The following is a 15041-nucleotide window of genomic DNA, read 5'->3' as shown; positions in this document are numbered from 1 at the left end:
TGTCAACATCAAAGAATCCCTTCTCCTGGGAACCAAGAGGAAGTTTCTCAAAAGTAGAAGGAAAAGGTATTTCCCCCTGTATCAATCTAGCTTTGGAAATATTCTACTAGTAACGTATGTCCTTCCTCTGAAAGAACTATGAAGTGTTCTGTGTGCTAACAACATAGCCTAAAAGAGAAGTTAAAACAAAATTCTGCATTTTTAGAAAACTTCATTAAAAAATAGGATTTCAAACTGTACAGTCACCACAAGTACACAGGTATCACTTGGCATCTCCAGTGCCCTCAGCTTTCTGTGCCTGGTGTGTTTGGCATCTCCATTTCTGCAGGGTTATTCCCATCCTTGCCAGCATCAGCTTTCCCCCTTTCCCTTTGGGCACCTTCTCTTCCCTCTTTGCAGGGGCGTTTTTAGGCGTTGACTCTGGCTCTGGAGAAGCAGATTTATCAGATAACCTTGAAGAACTTCACCTTGGCCTAATTACTTGGAGCATCCACTTTGGCCTTTCTCTTGGGCATGGGGACGATGGGGGAGATGTAGGTGCTGGACACAGAGATGCAGTGGTGCGGGCCTTGGTCAGTCTGGGGGGTTCTGGCCTCTTCTTCATGCTGCTCCCAACATCTTTGGCTTAGTCACCTTTGTCTTAACACAACATAGATGTTTTCAGTAATATGTTTTGAATTACTTAAAATATTGACCATTTTGTATTTATATGATTTTAATTTGAGAAAAAAAGGAAGATGGGTATGTAAATCACTCAGCATGTGGATAGGAGTTTCTGGTGATAGCATCAGAAAAGTAGCCAGCTTTTTCTCTTTCCAAGAGCAAGGTCTAGAATCTTGGGACTCTGGTTTCCATTTAATACATGGGGAACTTCCCTGGAGGTAATTCTGTGAGTATGGTTTTACATCAAGGAATTACTTGGAATCTGCCTTTAGCCAATTCCACATCAATTATTCATGGAAATTATTGCTTGCCAATTTTCATCTTTGTTTGTATTGGCTCTGATGATTCTGAATATGTATCATTCAATTCTTCAATGTGAAACAGAGGGACCCATTTCAACATTTAAGGTGAACTCCTCAGTTCCAAGTAACATCAGCCAATGGATTTTATATCTTGCCAGTTCTCTAATACTTTATTCTTAATCCACAGCCCTTTGGAGTTTTATAAATAACTTTGATAAATCCAAAAGGCCATCCATTTTCTCGTCACAGAAGTTGCAAATTGGTATTGGTCCATGTGTGTATATTTCCAACCATTTTTCCTACCCAAAATTGTTTGCTTGCAATGAGATTTGGTACAGTTTAGTGTCCTTTGAGATTACTCATAAAGGCTTTTGAAATTGTTTGTTGTTTGATTGTTTATCTTTGGGAAACTTCATAGCACACCACTGAAGTCACCCCAGTCAAAGCCTGTTTTTCTTTCCATTAGGTCATCAAGGACAGCACCAAATCAAGTATAAGTAGTAGCTTTTTCCTTCTATAATAAACAAAGATGCTCTTATTTGAGTTCCTGGGTTTCTCATTCTCACACTTTCTGACCCAGAGTATTTAAACATTGTGAAGGTAATGCAAAACAGATAATCTGTTCAGATAAATAGATTCAACATTGTCTACTCCAAGGGTGGTTATGGGGGACATAGACAAGATATGGGCTTTAAATTAACAGAGTCAATCTCACAGGTGGCATCTACAGGTTTATGCTGTAGTCTGTAGGGAGCGTCCAACCAGTCAATGTTTGCTAAACATCAGTAACATGCTGTGTTCAGTGATATGAAGATTCCAGGCGTGAAAAAGATAAGGTTCCTAGACATATGTATGCAAATAAGACAAAGAAGTATGTGATAAGGATCAATGGAAATGTATGAATTAACCCCCTTTTAAAAAAAGATTTTATATACTTATTTGAGAGAAAGAGAGACAGACAGGCAGGACACAAACATGTGGAAGGGCAGAGGGAGAGGGAGAAGCAGACTCCCCACTGCACAGGGAGCATCAGGCTCCTGATGGTGCTCCATCCCAGGACACTGGGACCATGACCTGAGCTGAAGGCAGAGGTTTAATGGACTGAGCCACCCAGACACCCTTGAGTTAACACTGTTGAACTGAAGGGCAAAAGAAACTTACAATCGGTAGACACTACAAGACTTCATGGAGGAATATAGTATTTGAACTGGGCCTTGAAGGAGGGTAATAATAGTTCCATTGGGAAGGAGGGATATGCCAGGTGGATGAAATGGCACATGCAAAAGCCTGGAAATGAGAAAGTCAGAAAGGGGCCAAATCCATCTGTCATGGACTTTGTGCAGGGTCTTCTGGTCAACAAAACTTCGGTTGTTAGCTGTTTCATTCATAATGGTGAAGAGATAGGAAGCAGGAGATATGTTTAACCAAAGTCAACTCTGTACAGAAGCCACTTAGGGATTTTTTATTGGAAGAATTAGGCTTTTGTTTTGTTTTGTTTTTTCAAAGAACAGCTTACTCAGTAGAATAAATCCAATGCAAAGAATTTTACCTTGCATACTTGTCATATAGTGGGCAGATGCTTCCTGTCCGTTGAACAGAGTTGAGAGAACTGACCTAAGCATGGTCTTATTAGGTTGGACCCAAAGGTAAAGAGCAGTCCAAAAAATGGGATTGATACAGCTTTCATGATTGGTGCTTGATACAAACATCAACTTTAAGAATCACAGCATTTCTTTTTTTTTTTTTTTAAGATTTTATTTATTTTAGAGAGAGTGAGAGAGTGCATGATTGGGGGGAGGGTCGGAGGGAGAGGGAGAGAATCCAGCAGACTCCACACTGAGCTTGGAGCCCGATGTGGTCTTCCATCCCAGGACTCTGAGATCAGGACCTGAGGCGAAATCAAAGTCAGTCCCTTAACCCACTGAGTCACCTAGGGACCCCAAGAATCATAGCACTTCTTATGTGTACCTTAGCTTAATATTAGCATTAGTTGCAAATTCTGTACTTACTCTCTAGACATGACTCTGTCTCCCAAGAATGGGGAAAAAATGTACCTTGATTTTTTTGAGTAAGAAATAGATACAAATATTAACATGTAACATTTATGGAGTACTAACCATATGAAAAGCCCTGAAATGAAAGTTCAGGTACATCCTCTCAATCTTCATATCAGTACTGTGAAGTGGATAGTATCATTATTATTCACAAGGAAATTAATGCACAGTTAAATAATTTGACCAAAGCCCCATTGGTAGTAGGTAGAGAAGCCAGGATTTGAAACTAGGCAATGTGGCTCTAGCATATATGCTGAACTGCTAGATACTAAGCTGCTAAATGGAAATAATAATGGTATACCTCTCATGGTGTCATTATGATCATAACATGAGTTAATATGCATCAAGTGCTTATCACAATATCTGGTGTCTAGTAAGTACTCCATAAATGATAAAAACTATTATTGGAACATTAAGTTACTTGCCCAGAGTTGCTTACACCAGAGCACCATGCCTTCAACCCTTATAAAACTGTATAGATAATCTCGGATACACTATAATCATGTCATCTTTTATTGTTGTTTTACTGAATTTTGCTTTAGAAATCTCAACTTACTGCAATGTTTTCAGAGGCCAGCAGAAGTAAATGAGTTCCATGTGAAACATGTAGAAATCTCATGTACATTAAAGAACATGAGTTCTTCAATCACCATGACTTGAACATTAAAAACACATATGCTATTCCCATGGCTATTGTAGCATTATTTTTATAGGCTAAAGGTGCAAGCAGAGTGTCCATGGTTGAATGAATGGCTAAACAAAATGTTATATATAGGTACAATGGTGTATCATCCAGTCTTTAAAAAGAAGGAAATATTATCACATGATAGAATGTGGGTGAACCTTGAGGATATTATGCTAAATGAAATAAGCCAGTCATAAAATGACAAATACTGTATGATGCAATTTATATGAGGTACCTGGAGTAGTCGGATTTAGAGAGAAAAAAAGTAGAATGGTGGTTGCCAGGGGCTGGAGGGAAAGGGAAATGAGGAGTTACTCTTTCTTAGGTAGAGTTTCAGTTTTGTAAGATGGAAAAAGTTCTGGAGATGGATGATGGTGATGATTGCACAGCAGTGGGCATGTACTTGATGCCATTGAATTGTGCACTTAAAAGTGGTTAAAATTGGGTCGCCTGGGTGGCTCAGTGGGTTAAGGTCTCTGCCTTCAGCTCAGGTCATTATCCCAGGGTACTGGGATTGAGCCCTGCATTGTATCATCAGGTTCCCTGCTCAGTGGGAAGCCTGCTTCTCCCTCTATCTCTGCCTGCCCCCCAACCCAACTCCTGCTCACATGTGCTCTCTCTCACTCTAAAATGAATACATAAGATCTTTAAAAAGATGGTTAAAATGGGGACCCTTGGGTGGCTCAGTTTATTGAGCGACTGCCTTCCACTCAGGTCATGATCCTGGAGTCCAGGGATCAAGTCCCCCAACAGGCTCCCTGCTCAGCAGGGAATCTGCTTCTCTCTCTGCCATCCCCTTCTCATGCTTGCTCTCATTCTCTCTCTCTCTCTCTCTCTCAAATAATAATAACAAAAAGATGGTTAAAGTGGTAAATTTTTATGATCTGGGTATTTTACCACAGTTTTCAAAAAGCACATATATAAATTGAAGTTCTATATATAAGATTTTCAATATTTCAAGTCTATATATTCAATATATATAGTATATATTTCAGTGCAAAGGCCTTCATGGTCATCATAATAAAAATGAGATCTTTTTGAAAAACAGGTAGAAGTCATTTTCTTTCTTACACATTGTGAATGCTACTTAGTAAAAAAAAAATTGTTTATTTTAAACACTGAAACATTATTTGGAACTTTCAATATTCCACAGCTGAACATTGGGTTTCAATAATCCTCTTTGCTGTTTTTCTGATGTTCTTATTTCTAAAACCCAATTCTCCTGGGGAATGCATTACTCTCTCTTATAGCAGGTGAACAATTTCTATAATTTAAATATTCAAAAATTTGAGGCCGCTCTGCAGTGGGAGGACACAGTAGGCAGAGATGTTATTATCTTGAGGATACCATATTACAAATAAATTGGATTCTTCATTCCCTTCTGGGAAAAGAGATGGGAACCGATATGTTTTTGAACATGCGTTAGCTTCCATGGTTTTTGCAGCCATACAGGACACTTTGTATACATTATCTTATGGGAGGAGATGAAACAATATATTGAATGTTGAGACATTGCAAGTGTTTTCCTCCCCTGGTTTCTAAAGAGGGAGACTTGCTGATGCTTTAGTCACGGAGCTACCTTTATTGTACAGGATTCAGGTGTTCCTAAATGAAAATGAAAATGGGGAGACTCAGTTCATCTACCTATCTGGTACCTTGATACTTGGTGCCAAATAGTTCTTTGTTTTGGGGGCTGGCCTATGTATTGCAGGATGTTCAGCAGCCCCTGCTTGAGAGCACAGATGTACATGTTCATGGTGGAGGTTGGGAGGGGAGAAAGAAGCTAGGCTAGAGAGGTGACAGAGCTGGATGTTATAGACAGTGTTGGATGGTAGAGAGAGAATTTTTTGGAGCTACTGCTACAGACAGAATAAGAGAGAAGCCCCAAAAGGATTTTGATAAATTATTTTTTTTATAAGTTTATTTTAGAGAGCAAGAGGGAGGGACAGGGGAGAGGGAGAGAGAGAATCCAAAGTAGGCTCCACACTCATCAGAGCAGTGTGCTCAGTGCAGAGCCCTACTCGGGGCTCAATCTCATGACCCTGAGATCATGACCTGAGCAAAATCAAGAGTCGGATGCTTCACTGGTTGAGCCACCCAGGTGCCCCGAGAAATTATTAAGAATGAATGTTCCCCTTTATAATTTTCTTGAAAGTTTGAATCGAGATTCTCTGACTCATGATTTTCTCTCTGGTTGTTATTTCTTGGAATGTGATTTTTGTGTTGAAACTGAATCACATAGTATGGGTTTGTGTAGATTTCCTGTGGATTACACTTATAACAGTCCTTTGAATTTGCATTTTCTCCATTTTTATAAAAGATGGGCTGACCTTTCCATAAGGTCAGATTGCATGGTGTGCCATTCTGCCTTCTCTCTTCCTTTTGCCTTCCATAAAGGGAATATGGTTAGTTTCCTTGAAATTTTAAAAAGAATAGTAGGAAAAGATACCTCCTGTTCTCTTTTTAAATGATGTCAGATCTGATATTCAGAGGTAATTTACTATCTGACCATCCTATGATTTAAAAAGTTCTGTCTGCCGCTTTATTAATACTGCTCTAAAAATTACCATAAGTTCAGTGGCCTAAAACAATACTTTTTGGAGACCCATCATCAGCGGGGGCTGCATTCCTTCCAGAGACTCTGGGGGCAGAGAATCTGTTTCCTTGCCTTTCCAGTTTGTAGAAGTCACACGCACCCTTGACCCTTGGCCCTGTAACACCTCAACCTGTTTCTTTCATTTATCTTCTTTTTGTCCTGCCTGCCTCCCTCTTAGTAAAGACACTTCTGATTACTTTGGGCCCACCTGAATAATCCAGGACAATCTCTCCCTCTTAAGATACTTAATCACATCTGCAAAGTCCCCATTGCCACATAGGGTAACATTTTCCCAGGTTCCAGGGACTAGCATGAGGACATCTTTGAGGGAGTGGGTGTGCGTCGTTATTCTGCCTCCCACAGCTAGAGTATAAACACAGGCAGGATGTGTGGTCTCATTCTGCTAGCATGCTTGAATTGCTCCATCTTGATTTTATTTTTTTTTTTAAGCACTTGAAATTCTTAGGCTTAGCCAACATTTAATTTTCACATTAGAAAAGTGATAAGAATTACTCAAATTATAGTAATATTGATGGAGAAACCAATCGAGCTTTTATTACAAACCCAAGTTCCTCTTTAACCTCATTCCTAGTAGCTAATTACCAGGTCTGTTCAGAAGGACAAAGCACCCTCAATGTTCTTCCTGAAACAGACAACACATCTAATAGTTAAACGTGTGCAATAAATCCTCTTTCAACATTCAAAAGTATCACGTAATCAGCACAGTGCCCAGCACAGAGTAGTGTTTCAGGAACATTGGTTTAATGATTGAAAGGCTACATGATCACGTTAAAATACTTTGGGGCTGAAAGCTGTTACTTCATTTGTTATTTATTTGGGGATAATGTGGTTTGACCTGTGACACATAACTTCTGGTGAAACTCAGGAGCTGGGTATAATAATGCTGATGATATTTCATTTCACCTTTCCTTGCTAATAGATTCAAACCAGTTTCTCAGAAGCTTTTTTACTCACTTTCGTAGGTGCTTAATAAAGTGAAATTCCATGTGATTTAAAACTTGCTCCTTCTGGAAGGTTCAGCCAAGGACTGGAGGGAGAGTATACAGTGTATGATTTAAGAGCATGGACTTGGCATTAGTCGGATGGCATGTTCAAATTCCATGTCTGCCACTTGCTGGGAAGCTGTGTGTCTGCCTTGTGCCTCGGTTTCCTCACCTGAGAAGAGTGATAATTGTATCTCTCAAATCATAGGGTTATGGTGAGGGTTTCAGGGGGAACAATGCAAAATGCAAAGTCAGAGCCTGGCACATAGTGATCACTTAGTAAATGGGAGCTAATATTTGTCCAATTGAATTATTATCTATTTAGGGATAGGATTGTAAAGTAGGCTTTCTGGCACTTTCTTGTGTCCATGACCATTTTGATGGGATTTTGGGGGAAGGAGCCATCTAGACAAGAGAATATGTCCCCTCAACTTTTTTGGGAAGAGGTGAGTGTAAATAGATGGGAAAATGAATACACACAGAATATTAACAAATAACAAAAAATGAAGAGGTTCTGCCTGGTTCTCACGTTTCACCCAAAGCTGACAGAAAGAAAACAACAATTCGCTAACATTTTCTGAAGGCCTACTATGTACATTGCTTGTCAGAGACACAGGGAGATACAAGATATCCATGATGACTAGACTGCATTTTTACAATTTATCAGTGACCTCCTATATGCTTTATAGTCATTATCTCTAATCATCATGACCAGCCTATGATATCTGTGTTCCACCCCTCAAACACCTGCCCCTCATTCCACAGGAGTGGAAATGGAGGTAGACCTTGGAGTTCACAGCTAAATAAAGCATGAACTCAAGCCTGCTCTGACTTCTTTTTTTTTTTTTTTTAAGATTTAATTTATTTATTTGACAGACAGAGATCATAAGCAGGGAGAGAAGCAGGCAGAGAGAGAGGAGGAAGCAGGCTCCCCGCTGAGCAGAGAGCCCAACACGGGGCTTGATCCCAGGACCCTGGGACCATGACCCAAGCCGAAGGCAGAGGCTTTAACCCACTGAGCCACCCAGGTGCCCCCCAGCTCTGACTTCTATGACCTACTTTCTGTCCATTCAAGCGTGTGTGCTTTGTACCCTTTATCCTGGAGAGAATATGTATACATATAAACAGAAGTCACAATAGTAAGCAATACAAGGTAAGCACAAATTATGGGGCACAGACAATAAGTTGGCTCTTGGGAGTTCATAGGAACTGGAATAATCATGGAGAATGGGTCTGACCTGGGTCTTAAACATAAGTAGTCAGGGCGCCTGGATGGCTCAGTAGGTTAAGCGTCTGCCTTCAGCTAGGGTCATGATCTGGGGATCCTGGGATCCAACCCTGCATTGGGGTCCGTGCTCAGTGGGGAGCCTGCTTCTCCCTCTCCCTCTGCGGCTCCCTCTGCTTGTGCTCTCTCTCTCTCTCTTACTCAAATGAGCAAATAAATAAAATCTTAAAAAAAACAAAAACACAAACAAGTAGCCATCAGAGACTAGGGAAACCAGTAGGGTTTTCCAAGTTAGCAAGATGGCCTAAGTCAACAAGAGATGAGTGGAGGCTAATGCAAGGAGGACAAAATGTTTAGTTTCTGTTTCCTGTTTGATCATTTGGTAGTGGTTCTAGGTTATGCATTCACGTGAGAATTGCCTAAATGACTGACTGAGCTGTTCAAGTAAAATAGAAAGCAACTGGCAGAATATGGTTGGAAAGGTATTGGAACTGGCTTTAGGGTTTTTTAACCTCCTTCAGAAGGAATGCTTTGAAGATGTGGAGTGAGTGATGAAAATTAAAACAGGGATGTAAAATGACACAGTTTAGTACCTTCTCCAAAAATTAAACCTGATTACCACGTGATCTAGCAATTCCGCTCTTAAGTATGTACACCAAGGAATTGAAAACTGGTCTCCCCACAACGGTTTGTACGTGAACATCCATATCAACATTCCTCTCGATAGCCAAACTGTGGAAACAGCCCAAATGCCCCTCCACAGGTAACTGGATGAACAAACTGTGGGATAGCAATGCAGGGGAACAGTATCCAGCCACCGGAAGGGGTGAAGGGCTGATACATGTTGTAACACTGATGAACCTCAAACACACTATGCTAAATGAAGGAAGCCAGACACAAAAGGCCACATAGTCTAGGATTTGATTTGTATGAAATGTCTATAAGAGACAAATTCATAGAGGCAGGAAGATGATTAATGGTTGTCAGGGATGGGAGGAAGGAGGGAGGAGAGAGTGCATGCTTAATTTCCTTCAGAGGTGATAAGAATGTTCTGGAACTAGATAGAGGTGGTGTTTGTAAAACATTGTGAATGTGCCAGATGCTACTGAATTGTAGACTTTAAAATGGTTAAAATGATGAATTTTATGGTATCTATATTTTACCCCAGTTAAGACAAACAAACAAGCATGGGATGATCTGAAATTTAGGATATGTGGATGTAAGGGGGAGCTGGGGATACTTGTATATGCATCAGCTGAAACTTGGGGGTCTTAATATAAGAAAATTAGATCTTAAAACATTCAAGAATGATACACTTTGGGTTTTTTCTATTAAAGTCAAATGAAACTAAATTTAATCTTTTATTTAAAAGCCACCTGATTTTTTAAAAATTTTTTATTAACATATAATGTATTATTAGGCCCAAGGTACAGGTCTGTGAATCGTTAGTAAAAGCCACCTGATTTTTTAAAAAGCCATCTGATTTTAAAAATATCTGATTTTACTAAAGCTTTTCTACCCATCTATCTAACCTATTTATCCAACACTTTGTTTACCTAAGTAGACAACCTTCTCTCTGCACATACCTAGAAAAAATTCTGTGCTAATAGTTACCTGATATATATATAATAGGAATTCCTGGTTGGTAGAATTTGGCATGATTAAAAAAAGCTTCCCTCTTATTTTTCTGCATTGTTTGGATCCTTTATATTGAACACACATAAGTTTTAAGAACATCGTTGTGTGATTTTTTTTTCTTAAATCAATTAGCCTACAAGCAAACACAGAAGGTAGAGGCAAATAAGCCAAGCTGTAATGGCAATTAATTCTGAGGAAAATATGGCTGTTATTTCTCTTTCTGTACTTTTATTGGGATACTTTTTCAATCCCCAAAGTAGTATTTTAAAAGTTTATAAAACTTACAAACATTAAATTTCCCAGTGTGAAAGCCACTAGAGGGAGAGTCAACAGAGGTTTGGTTGGGGGTAGGGGTTTCAAGTTCAGATTTGCTTAACTCCAAAACTCAATTCTCAGCCTTGAGTTAACCTTGCCATAAGTGATACAGTTTGTTTTTCCAAAATTCATCCCCAGTGCACCATTCTACCCCCCCCCCCCCCCCCCCCCCAGATTCTAACTACTGATCGAGTCCTACATCTGGCCTTCGAAATTCCAAGACTGCAGAGGAGGGTATTGTCTGTGGTACCTCTCAAGAACATGAAGAACTTGCTTTGTTTCCAGGAAATTATCCACCTACTACCAAAATGCCCACGGATGGAGCATCTGCTGTGTACAGGGCACAAATGAGAGGTGTTTCGCAGAGAATCCGAGTCTGAAGTTATCCAGGAATTAAGATGTCCAATAGCCCACTGCGGAGAGAGTTTTGTGGTAATGAGACATTCGTTTGCTTATTTATCCATCTACTCACTGCTTATTGAGTTCCTGGGAGCTATAAAGGTTGATTACTGATTGTCACAAATGTGCTCCTTAAGACATTTTTGGTTGTAAGAACAGAAACCAACTAAAACTAAGAAGAAAAGGGAAACTTTATGACTGAAATACCAGGTGGTTTTGCAGGTTTCCAAGAGGGAGGACCTTAGGCACCGAACGGCAGCGGGGATGGGCTTTGGAGATTAGGAGCAAATGCTCTGAAGACAGATTGTCAAACAGATTGTTGGAGTCTTTGCTCTGATGTGAACCCTCTGTTCTTGAACAATTTACTTAACCACTCATTGTGCTCATCTATAAAATAACTATCAGAACAAGAATCACCACCCCCACCTATCATAGGTGGTTCTGACACGAAGCAGTAATGGGGGTGAAGGGCAGATCACAGTGCCCGTGACTTAGTAAGCACTCAGTCACTGTTAGTTTTTGAATTCTCTGTCACTGCAGGCTCAGTTTCTTAACTTTCCAGTCTCCATGGTTAAGAATGGCCACTCAATCCCAGCTTCAGGGAACAAATTAACTTGACACTCTCTTGGTTCCAAATTGACATTTTTAGAGAAGAAAATGCTTGGCTTCATGGAATAGACATCCATCCCTGATCAATGAACTGAATCCAGTGGGCAGGGACCTATTAAGTAATCAAGGCTGCCAGGAGCCTAGTTTGTAACCACATGGATGGGTGGGGAGAAGGGGAAAGGTGATGGATACTGGCCAAACTGAGAAGCATACAACACACCAAGGAAACCTCTAAATGTGCTACTTCTTAGTAGTTTTTAATAGGAAAATGGAAAAATGGAAATAAAACAAAACAAAACAAAAAAACCAAAAGAGAAACAAAACCAGAAAGCCAAACAACAAAAAAGAAACAACCCCCCCAGTCTTTATCTGAGATGTCCAAAGAATATTTCTGAATTATCATCTTTCTACTAAAACACAAAACAAAGCAAAGAAAAATAGTGTTCTTAGATTAAACATTTCGTGATGGAGACTTTGCAAATTGCCATGGAGACGATGGAGGAAATTATGCACTGGCTCTTTTTCTCTTCACAGTCTATGCATAGGGATGGACGGAGGTATTAGCCTCAGCTGTTTCCCACGGTGAACTGAAGTGTTTTAACAAAATCTGCCACTCTATCAGCAATAATAGACTTCTCTACATGTTAATGTTAGAATCTTTTCATTGTAATGGATTCAACTTTACTAAACACCAGGCTACATTTTCTTGTCAAGTAAGATGACCTACCCTGTCTAAGCTGTGACTCTCTGATAATCTGGATAATTTTATTCAAGTCTGATTTTTAAATGATGTTTATCTTCTAAACTCATTCCAGCCTCCATTCATAACTAACTAGGTTACAAGTATCTTTTATTTATAAACATTCAGTTATAAGTGGCAGATAATCCATTTAGAGTAGTTTAAATAATAAGGGAAGTTACCAGCTTATTTAACTGCAATGTGTAGTGCGATGTTAGGTTTCAGGTATAGATTGATCCAGAGGCTCAACCATGTCACTAGGAGTCTCTTTCTTTTTGTTTCTCCATACTGTCTTCCCTAACATCAGTTTCATTGAAAGATTGGTGTCTTTTATGAACACCAAAGGTTGGCATCGGGAACGGGGGTGACACTTTTCTGTTTTAACAGACAAGAGAAAGAATTCTTTTGGGAGCTCCCACAGAAAAGAGAGGATTCTTCTTTCTCAGAATTCCTCCAAAAAGCCATCCACTCTGGCTAGAAGGAAACACTGGTTGACATAAACCAGTCAGAGCCTACCCTTGGACTCTAGGAAGAATTTAATCCCAGACAAACCTTATGCCTGAGAAGTGTGAGGTCCTATTAAAAAGGAACAAGGCTTAGAGGGTATGCAGGGGTAACAACCAACAAAGGTTCTCTCCAAAACGTAACTTTTTATTTAGTGGCCCACTCTTCTGTTCCTCCCTAGGTTGGAACACAATATAACCTTTTTGCCAGTTTTTGGTGAGTGTAGCTAAATGTCCGACTTTAGTGCAAGAATAACATCCACCTACTTATTATGGGCTGCCTCAGAAATAAATGAAGAGGGTGGGTTCTAGCTTTTCCTATTGAAGATGTCCATCAGAAAGATGAGATTAGTTCTGATTTATTAAGGAAGTACCCGTATGTTTAATGAAATACTATGTAGATCTATTTTCATATTATGAAGGGGATCATGCTAAGACATCTTGATTTGGGTTTTAAAATAATTCCAGGCTGGCTACCAAGCCCTGTTCCCGTTATGGAGCTACTACTAATAATTTAGACATTGGTGAGTATTAGCTTCATCTCATTGTCTATCAATAGCTAAATTGACGCTTGAATTACTTGAGGTTATATAGTAGTAGGGATGTCCACAAAAAAGAGTGTCGAAGGGTGGGGAAATCATATAATAGAGGAAAAAATCAATTTGGATGAAATTTGGAGACTCTTTAAATCATGTGCTTTACAGACTTCTTTGGCTCCCTTTGATCAAATAAAACAAATTTGAACATCCAGAAGAGCGAGGTTGATAACCAGAGGAAAACATTGTTAGGTCAGATAATTATTCTCTTTATACTGCTTTTCCCTGGTGGCCTGAATACTTACCAATATCTAATACTTTTCCTCTTCCCGGTTTGTCTTGTAAAGGCTTTTGAGATCTTCTCGGCTTAAGTCTCATGGCGTCCAGGGGAAGTCTAAGATCATTCCTGGTAAACTTCACTATTGATATAATGAAGGAAAGCTACTGGCTGTCATTTCTTGAGCAAATTAACAAGGAGCATCATATCACTTTGTTCTGTCTAAAATGTCTCCCCAAGCTTAGTATTTCATTTTTCTGACAGAAAGGAAAAAAAAGGGGGGGGGAAGAAAAGGTTAGAAAAAAATTAAGCAAATAGATAGAACAAGTCATTCTTTGTAGTATGCTTCTTGCAAATCTTTTGTTCTCAGAGTTACCTTTGGTTGCTCTCCTTAAAACTCTATAATTTCTTGTTCAATCACTAAAATACATAGAGTTTTTGAAAATTGTTCTTTTAAAAATTTTTTTCTGTGTTTTTAAATGTGATAATTAAGTGTACCTGTGTAATAAAGAGATGAAAGTTTTTTAATTGTTATAGTTTTATGGATGAAAAGACACAGCCTTTAAATTATCACGTCCTCTTTTATATTAAATTATTTTATCATTATTTTTTTTAAAGATTTTATTTATTTTTCCATTTGAGAGAGAGAGAGAGAGGGAGATCATGACCTGATCAGAAATCAAGAGTCAGACACAATCAGCTGAGCCACCCCGGCGCCCCCTCCTTTATATTAAATTTTATTCTGGAAGTGTTTTATGATCACACAGTAGAATTTGTGTTGCAAACCCAAGTGAGGGCTGGCTTGTAGTTATAAATTCTCAGGGGAATTTTTTTTTTTTCCCCTGCCTTCATCCAGATCTGTTTTATTCTGGTTGCTTTCAGTATACAAGGTTTATTTCTCCTTGCTCCTTGCACTGAGGGTACAACCTGTTTGGGTTTCTAGTTTATGTGAGAACACCAAATTAGCTTCCCTCTACACCCCCAACCCTACCTCTCAGATACCCTCTCTGAGCAGCGGTCAATGTCAAAGTTCAAGGTCTTGAGTCTCAATAGAATGTCTCTCAGGAACCATGCTTTTTTCTTCCTGGCCTCTGGAGAATCCTTCTTTCCAGCTTAGCCCAGAAAAGCACTTAAACAGAAGTTTTTATGTTTTTAATCCAGCTTTTTACTTGTTTCATTCAGCGGTGTTGTTATATCTAAGTGTCTGCCCTGCTGACATGAAAGTACTGAATTGCTTTCTAAAATGGTCTTTCAAAGGTTTGTTTACAAATAATATGACTTGTGGATATGTGAGGTCATATATTCAGGAAGACTTTCTGCATCTATCTTAAATCTCTTTTTCATTTATTTTTAAAAACAATATTGTGGTAGCTGGGTGGCTTAGTCAGTTGGGCATCTGACTCTTATTTTCAACTCAGGTCATGGTTTCAGGGTCGTGAGATCTAGTCCTGCATTGGGCTCTGTGCTCAGCAGGTAGTCTTTCTCTCTTTTTTTCC

At 39.3% G+C, this 15041-nt stretch overlaps 1 long non-coding RNA gene and 1 pseudogene across 1 annotated transcript; both read right to left on the bottom strand.

Moving 5' to 3' along the window:
* Window positions 1-262: 262 nt before the first annotated feature.
* On the bottom strand, window positions 263-515 carry LOC116874121 (annotated as a pseudogene).
* Window positions 516-2195: 1680 nt separating this feature from the next.
* On the bottom strand, window positions 2196-14020 carry LOC116874120. The gene is made up of 3 exons (XR_004383928.1): window positions 13922-14020; window positions 13574-13802; window positions 2196-2252 (listed from the first exon to the last, which is right to left on the bottom strand). It is a non-coding gene; the product is annotated as an uncharacterized LOC116874120 (long non-coding RNA).
* Between the last annotated feature and the right edge of the window lie 1021 nt (window positions 14021-15041).

The sequence above is a fragment of the Lontra canadensis genome, unplaced genomic scaffold (assembly GCF_010015895.1).
Source record: "Lontra canadensis isolate GAN:19392208 unplaced genomic scaffold, GSC_riverotter_1.0 scaffold35, whole genome shotgun sequence".
Lineage (NCBI taxonomy): Eukaryota > Metazoa > Chordata > Mammalia > Carnivora > Mustelidae > Lontra > Lontra canadensis.
This window is presented reverse-complemented; position numbering and strand designations above follow the sequence as displayed.